This window comes from Mytilus edulis, chromosome 9 (genome assembly GCF_963676685.1).
Source record: "Mytilus edulis chromosome 9, xbMytEdul2.2, whole genome shotgun sequence".
NCBI classification, from domain to species: Eukaryota; Metazoa; Mollusca; class Bivalvia; order Mytilida; family Mytilidae; genus Mytilus; species Mytilus edulis.
Window position 1 is genome coordinate 87,653,921 of NC_092352.1, and position 10,761 is coordinate 87,664,681.

Consider the following 10,761-nt stretch of genomic DNA (forward strand, 5'->3'; position numbering starts at 1 on the left):
TCTAAAACAAAACATGGTGCCTTAGATCATACCGAACTGGAAGCTATGAAGAGCCCGTAAATAATTTCTGTGAAACAATTCAAACAGGAAAACAATGATCTCAGCTATACAAAAAACGAGAAACGAGAATCACATACCGGACCGACAATGTTTAAAAAACAAGATGTACATTGTTTAATTTGTTTTTGATAAAAAAAGAAAATAGTATTACTGATAAGAAAATAATGATAGTAAGGCAATAAGTAAATATAAATTAATAGTTTTAATGAATCAATTTAAATTCGAATTTGTCTACATTTATGTTTTATTTAACTTATTTCTTTATCAAGGAGTGATTACATGTTTATATAAGAGTTTAAGTATTGCCATGCGTTCGGACACCTATTGTCCGTTATCACTTTGATTCAAACAATGGCCCTGAAAATGCGTTAACTAAAGATTGACATTGTTAATGTCATAAAAATAACACATGTAATTAAACAGTTCTCTTGGGCATCTAGTAGTTAAATATTAATCGCTATAATGCCAAACAACGATATTAAATTGATTTAAAGTAAATTGGACAAAGGTGAATGGCAAACAAGGGAAGTATAAGTGGTCTTTTTGATCTGTATATTGAAGATCACCCAAAGGTCTTAAGCACCAGTTTGTTACAAAAGCAAGATCAAAACGACTCTTTTGTTTTCACCATAAATGTCATGATTGTTTTACACTCACCATGAAACATTCATGAAAATAGAACAAACCGTCATTAATGTATTTTCATATGAAAATACTACGCTTTATCTTTTTATTTAAGATATAAATATAGTACACTGCTAGGTTACACTGTAACAGAGATCCTATTATCTAATAGCTGATCAGTGTTATGTTGTCAGATGAATTGGTGAAGATGAGATCTCTTATCAAGTTCTATATCATATATAATTGTTGAATGAACTGTTTTGTAGTCATAAAAATGTTTTAACTCATAGAAAGTGTAATGAAATAAGACATTGTTATCAAAATCAGCCTAACAGTTAAAAATATCTATTATATAAACTTCATTCAAAAACGTTTGGATATACCATGAAATAAAACGCACGCGGGTCATTGAAAATGAATATTGGAAATGTGTCACAGAGACAACAACTGTACCAAAGAGCAAAAATCAGCATAAGGCCATAAATGGGTCTTCAACACAGCGTGAAAATCACAAAACTTGTAGCCCTGCTTCAGAAGGTCGCAAACACTAATGTATAGAAATACCTATTTCGTGAAAATAGATACAAACGAAAAAGTGAAAAAAAAAAAGAAACCACAGACATCCAGTATGTCAAAAAAGCCCAAGAAGCAATACATGACTTTTCCATTAATATTCATATGAGTTCATAAAAAGAGGTATGATTAATTTTCAATATGTTTATTTCACCATTTGAATCTTGAAGTAAATACACTATAGTTTCAATTCTAACTGCTAAAATACTTTAAACTACTGCTTTTATATTTTATGAATGTTTTAATGGCCTGCATTTATTTTATTCTACCATTACTAAAACCTGTGAATCTAGTCTTCGTCAATAGTCTATAACGATTCTTTTGAATGTATATGCCCTGCATATAATTCGATGTATCCTTACTTAAAAAACTGTTTTTTTCTAAGGAGAAAAGGGTCAGACATTTGAAAAGAAAATACTTAAATGTCGTTATTTTATTTAACCTTTTAGGATATTAACTTAATGTCATGACGTCCAATATAGTTGAAACAAGTTTAACTCAGCGCACTCAACATGTTTTTCTTGGGATGGACTTCATCAGGTATAATCGCAACCGTAAGATTTATAACCTAACTTTATAAGTATCAAAGTGTTCCAAGTCAATAAAGACCTTCTTTATTTTAACAAAAGATGAAAGACCGACTTTACACACCAATTAGTAATCCAAAGTTCCGAAAGATTTTTTTAAAACCAGATAAGGTTATTACTTCTTGATGTTGTAGTACTAGTTTCTAAGTAATAGTTGTCAAAAGCCGCCAAATCTTTTCTTAACGATTTTACAGTAAAACATTTGACCACTTGTTCATTTTGACCTATACATTGCATAACATATCTGGTTTATAAGGGTTTAATTTCAAACTAAATAGTTGATAAAAATTATCCTCCAGTCAGACATACTGCCGTAGTTTCAGCCTTTTTTCGAACCTTACGTAAATGGGATTTCAATGCAACACGAGATTATCCTACTTTGATGATTTCCTTAATTGCATGTCCTAATAAAGTAACTAAACGATAAAAAATAGTTCAGGCCTATTCAGCATTAGAACGCCGATGTCCAACCTTTGGGAAATAGTTCATAAATTATAAAATCTAAAACCTAGTGACTTACTCGTATATTTCAAGCCATTACCATCTAGGATTGTTGTGCCTTAAAATGAGAGGCGGAAGATACCAAAGGGATACTCAAACTCATAAGTCAAAAATAGAAAAGTAATGGTTGAGCAACACGAACCCTACTAACAACTTGGGCTGATCGTTGGTGCTCCCGAAGATAAAAAAGATCCTGCTGCTTGTATGACATTCGTTGTGTTGCGCATGTGATAACAAACTTGGAGTGGTCGAAGTGAGCAGACTACATTAACAGAAACAATCGGGTGTCGCAATATCCGACAGTAATTACCATATCAACCATCCACACGCGCTGATATGGAATCAGCAAATGTTAAAAATGAAACTCTGTCTATATTTCTGATATTGTACAAGGTAAGATCATTTTTAGATTTGAAACGAAACCAATTATTAAATGTCCAATTGATATAACAAAACTAGAGGCTCTAAAGAGCCTGTGTCGCTCTACTTGGTTATGTGAATGTTAAATGTGAATGGGGTTCGTGTTGTTTATTCTTTAGTTTTCTATGTTGTGTCATGTTTACTATTGTTTTTCTGTTTGTCTTTTTTCATTTTTAGCCATGGCGTTGTCAGTTTGTTTTAGATTTATGAGTTTGACTGTCCGGTATCTTTCGTCCCTCTTTTAAACAAAGGAAGCAGATGGATTCATGACAAAATTGTGTTTTGGTGATGGTGATGTGTTTACTTTACTGAACATTCTTGCTGCTTACAATTATCTCTATCTATAATGATCTTGGCCCAGTAGTTTCAGTGGAAAATGTTAGTAAAAATTTACAAATTTTATGAAAATTGTTAAAAATTGACTATAAAGGACATTAACTCCTTAGGGGGTCAATTGGCCATTTTGGTCATGTTGACTTATTTTTAGGTCTTATTTTGCTGTACATTATTGCTGTTTACAGTTTATCTCTATCTATAATAATATTCAAGATAATAACAAAAAACGGCAAAATTTCCTTAAAATTACTAATATAGGGGCAGCAACCCAACAACGGTTGTCGGGTCCATCTGAAAATCCAGGGCAGATAGATCTTGACACGATAAACAATATAACTCCGTCAGATTTGCTCTAAATGCTTTGATATTTGAGTTATAAGCCAAAAACTGCATTTTACCCCTATGTTCTATATTTAGCCGTGGTGGCCATCTTGGTTTGATGGCTGGGTCACCGGACACATTTTTAAACTACATACCCCAAAGATGATTATGGCCAAGTTTGGATTAATTTAGCCCAGTAGTTTCAGAGGAGAAGATTTTTGTAAAAGATTACTAAGATTTACGAAAAATGATTAAAAATTGACTATAAAGGGCAATAACTCCTTAAGGGGTCAACTGACCATTTCGGTCATGTTGACTTATTTGTTAATCTTACTTTGCTGAACATTATTGCTGTTTACAGTTTATCTCTATCTATAATATTATTCAAGATAATAACCAAAAACAGCAAACTTTCCATAAAATTACCAATTCAGGGGCAGCAACCCAACAACGGGATGTCCGATTCATCTGAAAATTTCAGGGCAGATAGATCTTCACCTGATAAACAATTTGCTTTAAATGCTTTGGTTTTTGAGTTCTAAGCCGAAAACTGCATTTTACCCCTATGTTCTATTTTTAGCCATGGCGGCCATCTTGGTTGGTTGGCCGGGTCACCGAACACATTTGTTAAACTAGATACCCCAATGATGATTGTGACCAAGTTTGATTAAATTTGGCCCAGTAGTTTCAGAGAAGAAGATTTTTGTAAAAGTTAACGACGACGGACGACGGACGACGACGGACGACGGACGACGACGGACGACGGACGACGACGGACGACGGACGACGACGGACGACGGACGACGACGGACGACGGACGACGACGGACGACGGACGCAAAGTGATGGGAAAAGCTCACTTGGCACTTCGGGCTAGGTGAGCTAAAAAGGGGAGTGTAAACAAAATAATCACTTCGCTTGTAATTTAAATCAAAATAATCTCAAAACATGTTATGACCTTAACTATTCCAAGACCTTGAGCCAAAACCAATCACTTTTCGTATTATTTAGATCTACATATTGATCTTAAGTGTACTAATAAATTTTATCAACCCCTTTAAAAAAATTATCACGACAGGTTAATGATAAGTAGATTACTATAAATAGACAGATGTCGTAGATTGATTTACAGCAAAAAGAAAAACAACGGGATGTGAAAATTTGAAGAGCAACTTAAAACACGTAAAACACAAAATGTGACAGAAGGGCGAATAAGTCAACAGAATACGACATAGATTTCTTTTAATATGGCTCGTTTTGTGTGTACTTACTTGGCTATCGGTGGGTTTGTATTATCTAGATTCAAATTCCATAAAGCAATTAGGTGGATTTGTTTTATCTTAGTTTGAACTCTCTTACACAAAGTTGACCTAATGATTATTTATCTTTTCTCGGTTCGAAATCTGTCAGGCAAAGTTGACCTTAGGAGGATGTGTCTTTGTCCATTCGTTTGATTTTGCCGTTTGTTTGGGAACTTTCCGTTTGAATTTTCCTCGGAGTTCAGTATTTTTGTGATTTTACTTTTTGATTGGTTTGAAGTCTCTCAGGCAAAGTTGACCTTTTCAGGATTTGTCTTTTCTTGGTTCGAGCTTTCTCACGCAAATTTGACTTTAGGTGGATTTGTCTTTACTTGGTTCGAGCTCTCTCATACAAATTTGACCTAAGCCTGATTTGTCCCATCTTGGTTCAAACACTCTCAGGCAATCTGATCTTTTGAATTTGTCTGATCTTTTAGGTCCCTTTCAATTCAATTAGCTCGTTTATAATTCGTGCTTTAAACATTCTTGGCTATTTAAAATTAATATAACAAAACTCCCCAAAAGGATCCAGACACACTAAATCATAAACATAGTGACATAATGTTTCCTATCTGTTTTTAAGATCTGTTCTACATTGTGAATAATTTAAATGTTTAAATTGTTATATAGTAATTAGGTCTTTCCACTTATCTGTGGAAAGACCTATTGTTTTTCTTCTGATTATTTTTTTTTTCTTCCGCCAAATTTTGTTCTTGCGATAAACATTTGTTTCGCAATATGTCGCTAAGATATTTGGTATATGATATCGAACAGTTTATGCGCTTTTGAAATTTACCCTGCGTAACCGAATACTTTCTTTGTAGGAGTTATCTCCCCAAACACTGTTTTCCTTGTGATCGCAACTCCTTCGCAACCGTAAAAGATTACGACAAATTTATTTTATAAAATTGCTCGTTATATCCTTCGCATGATTTGTCCAATTTCGACCGAAGCAATATGAACGCTCCATATGAGAGTTATTTCCCTTTTTGTATTTGAAATTTTGAAATGTATTTTAAACTGGAACACCATAAGTGATAGAGACCTAGGATCTTTTGATTTGAGGTCCTTGGTCCAAAAAAATGAAAATTAGGTCAAGGTCAAAGGTCAAGGTCATATTCTAATTTTTGAATTTGTCTTATTTTCACTCATTTTCATTAACCTTATAAGATATCGACAAATTATTTTGTATAAATTGTTAGTTGCGACATGTGGTAACTAAATAATTTTAGTTGAAAGGGTGCGTAAACAATGAATGGGAGTTTTAGCCCTATCATATCTTAAATTATGTTTAAAGTGATATCACTTATTAACCATACATATTAGAGACAAGGGTCTTTTGATTTGAAATCCTCAGTTTGTGACCTTGAAATTGAGGTCAAGGTCATAGGTTAATTTGACGTTCTTGATTTTGACCTTTGCTTTAAATTCATATCTATACGTCATAAAGCCATATGAACTGACATTTTAGACTGATCTTTTATATTCTAATATCAAAATAGATATTAACTGGTGGAAAGACCTTCAATTGTTCTCTGAACAATTGGTTTTTAATTAACATTGTTTTTATTTTTCGTTTAATTTTAAATATAAAACAAGAAAACAAAGCATATGATTAATTACTATGTTATTTGAGAAGTTAAATGGTTAGTAGTTGGAATTATGGAATGCTACTCATATATCTTTGACGGTGGTTATTTAAATGTTTGAAGTTTTGATTTAATATTATTACCGTTACTTTATATCAGGGAATGTCTATGAGTTTTCATTTTTGTTTCTTTTTCAACCATAATTTATTGGTAGTTTTTGTTTCAGCTTTCGAAGAAAAAAAAATTTAACAATGGATTACTTCCCATTCTTTGATTTGCTAAGTTTCATGAATACCGTAGTACACTAAAGAAAATTGATTAGTAAGGTCATTTGAAATAGGAGTTCTTGTATGTTCCCATTTGTTGTTTTTTTCCGGTAGTGAACCGCTTAAGGGAATACGATACAGTTTTGATCCCATGTTGAAATTTTGATAAATATTTGCATATAGGCTATATTGTACCAGATAAAATCAAATAAGTAATAAAAAATATACATTCATGTGCTCCTTTTTTTTTTTAGTAAAATGAAGTCGAAGTTTAAGATATTTTCTCTAAATTCGGATTTGTGAACTTAGTTTTCATTTCCCAGAAATACACATTTCTTTTTTGTGTTAAAGATAAACACAAGCTGTTTTTGTTTAATTATTTGCAATTTCTGTCCTACAAATTTATGAATTTTTATTTTAACAAATAACTCATGTTCATCAAATGTTCATGAATGTAGAAAAAAACAACTTTTGTGCTGAAGATTTATCAACTATAAAAGATATCGAATTGTAGTCTTTTTAATGAAAATTGATACAAATAATCAAACAAAATGTTAATTTAAAATAAGTATGGTTTATGAAAACGTTTTCAAGTTAAATCTGTTTGAATGATAAAAAAAATCATCTTTTTTCCGATATGCCACAGTTTGACGTCGCAAAAATAACAAGCGACGGCATAACCTCCTCTGTGGTTGTATTGTACGCCCTTAATGGTTGTATGCGTTTTAGAATTATGTGTATTTAGTATTTCTTCCAAATTCATGGTGCTGATTTGAATCTATCTGAAGTAATGTGATTATAAAGGATTGTATGGCTCCGGAGTAGGTACGCTTTGAAAATAAGCCAATCGTGATTATAACTTGACATCAAATTATCAAATTACCGTTAGATTTGCTTTAATACCCTACACAAAAAAGTTTTCTATGCATGTTTACTCAAGATGTAAAACGTAAAAAAATCCTTCTCACAAAACATCAAATATAAGAAAAAACTACAAACGATAAATGTCAACAAGAAATACACCTAGTCACTAATAAATAAATTATAAATGCCTTTCGTTTGGAAATTTAAATGCACAATATATTGTAATCTTGATTGCTAAATCTTTAAGAACTTTGTAAAATCTTACTTTGTCATCAAGATAGCAAGTCAGGAGTTTTACAGTCTTTATCCATTCGTTTGATGTGTTTATTTTTTTTTATTTTGCCATTTGATTAGGAACTTTCCGTATTGAATTTTCCTCGGAGTTCGACATTTTGTGATTTAACTTCTTTTATCACTTTACTATATTCAACCAAGGACGTATATTAGAAGGATAGGAAACTCCCGATACCGTCTTGATAAAATCCGAGAAGTGTCGCGAATCGCGAGAAAACACGAGATCTGCATAAAGCTTCAGCGGGAACCGCCGCTTCGAGATTTCTTCATCAATTTGTAAGTATAAAAACATTATATGAATAAACAAAAACATATTAAGTAGATGTAATTTTGTGGTATTAAATGATATTTCACTACAAAAACATCATAAGACGCTTATAAACATCATAATAAGGGATTATAAGTAAGGATGCCAGATGTTGCCCATGATGCTGAGACCGAGGTGGTATGACCCGTCATGTTGCATTGAAATTATTCATTTTTATTGCATTTACTTGTACAAAATTATTTAATTTCAAGTTTTAGATAATATTTACGTTTGCAGATGAAATTAGAGCGTCTTTTGTTGTGTATTTCACGTGTAATATAACATATAAACCAGCCCTTTTCAGTAAACAAAATGGCGACTTCCATGGAGAATGGCCTTGTATTTTTTTCAGCTAAAATTGCATTTTTGGTGTTAAAAGACGATCTAGGTTGAATGAGTTCATTGCCTGTTTTATATTTACGTTTGCATAGCAAGTTTCAACTATATTTGTTAAGTGGTTAGTCAAATATTGAAGTTATTTCACCCCCTCCATCTTTTTTGTCAATTATTTACCAACCAGAGCAGGGATGCTATTTTGCAGCTATACTGTTGAATATAGGCTACACAATCACATATTGCATTATTTTTTCCTGTTTTTTAAACCTTTTTACACTTGCATAGCAAATTTCAGCTTCTTATGTTGAGTATTTTGATTAGATATTGAGCTACAAAATGAACAATTGTTTAACAGCTCTGTTTTGTTTCATAATATCTACCTATCAGAGCAGAGCTGCTAGTTTGTAGGTATAAGGTCAATGCACATTGCATAAAAATGCATTAAAGTTATTTTGTTCCTTTCATTAGATATATTTAGACTTGCAGAGAAAAAATGAGCTTCCTATTTTGGAAAATGAAATAGATATTGAGCCTTTCTTTGCTAATATTAATTTCATTGTTTCGTTCTCAAAATATCTGAACCGGGGCAATGCAGTTAATTAGCAGCTCCAAAATATAGGAATAGTAAACATAATGTACTTTAATGGTCTCTTGTTCCTTACATGCTTTTGAGCTTACTGGGCAAAATTAAGCCTCCTATCTGGCATAAAAACATAGATAGACCATTATTTTTCCCATTTGAATGGTTTTACACTGGTAAATTTGAGGCCCTTTATAGCTTGTTGTTCAGTGTGAGCCAAGGCTCCATGTTGAAGGCTGTACACTGACCTATTATGGTTTACCTTTATAAATTGTTAATTGGATTTCACACCACATCTTTCTATATCTATATTTTGTTATTTGTCTTATACTTCTGTCTGAGTTATCAGGGGTCCCTCATCATGCTCATGCAATATCAAAAATGATAAAAAAGAATAATCGTGTTATGAAACAATAACTAGCGCGGTCGGGGTTGCATAATAGGTTTTAGCATGCAGCTTCTCTGTATTGTCAAGGTCAACATCCAGTGTTATAAAGTGATACAGTCCTGAACTGGATTTATCAATGTTTAAAACAACATCTACAGACTCAACATTCATATGCAATACTCACACACTTCAGAAATATTAGTACATCAATTCCCAAGTATCAATGTACATTTTTTCCCCACAGCACTTGCTAAAATCAATTTGAAACAAGCATTTGGTTTACTTATTAAAGTTAACACACTTTGACACACTGAATTTGTTATAAAATATGACTTGGTGTGAAATATATATTATTCCAGGTTGACATATATACATGTTTTGGTCATTGTTGGTGTTTGTATGTTTTAATCGAATGATTTTAGTGAAATAATCAATAAATCTTCACGTCAGGTCACAATGTACAACTTGCAAAAATTACAATTTAAATAATATAAATAGTTTTTTTATACCCCATATTAATTTTTGGTATAACGTTGTCTGTTGTCAACATGTCGGACACTAGCTCAAAAACAGTTTAATCAATATTTAGATTATACTTGGTGAATTGTTTATCTATTGACTAGAGCTCCATTTTGGTTTTTTTTTAACAAATTTCATATTATATGTTTCCTAGTTTTTGTTTTTTTTCTTCTGTTTATTAATTTCTGTCCTCATTACTTTATAGAATGCCTAAGAGGAAGTAAAGGTAGAATGTGCCATATCACAGGAAAAGACGTGGAACTGGCAAACCAAAATTAGACAAAGGGCAAACTGAAATACATGCACTTACGCCAGACATCGCACATGATGAAGATCTTTTGTCATCTGAAACAGAAGAGCTTACATGCACCAGTGTGGATTCAGTCTCTTTGGATCATTCATATTTGTCTGATAACCAGACAGTGGCAGAACTTTGTTTAGATGAAGAAATTGATGTTAATCAACATATTAAACTTGAATGCAAAAAAGAATGTGTAATATCTTATTCATATGTTCACGGCATCGAACTAAGTAGAGAACATGACATCTGGTTAGGATTGCCAAGTGTGTATGACAACATAACAAGTATTGAGAGACTATTGTCTAAATTAAAGAGTTACACTGTTTGTGTATACATGTATATATGTAATATATGTTGTGTTTGAGATAAATAGATTTAAATCTAAATTGCTTTAGTTTGAGTTTCAACTTCTGCCTTTTATGACAAGTTTCTAATACACATGTACATGCAAAACTATGGATGATAAATATGAACAATATTAATCATATTATTCACAAAATAGTCTAAAGATGATACAAGTAAAAACAGGAGATGACATGTAATTGCGATAATGTAAAAGTACATAACTGAATTTGAAGGTTACTGTATGGCTGTCAAC

General features: G+C 32.1%; 1 long non-coding RNA gene across 1 annotated transcript; it reads left to right on the top strand.

Moving 5' to 3' along the window:
- The first annotated feature begins 7,869 nt into the window (after nt 1–7,869).
- Nucleotides 7,870–10,549, top strand: LOC139489315 (uncharacterized). Its single transcript, XR_011656181.1, has 2 exons — nt 7,870–8,008; nt 10,068–10,549. It is a non-coding gene; the product is annotated as an uncharacterized lncRNA (long non-coding RNA).
- The last annotated feature ends 212 nt before the right edge of the window (nt 10,550–10,761 follow it).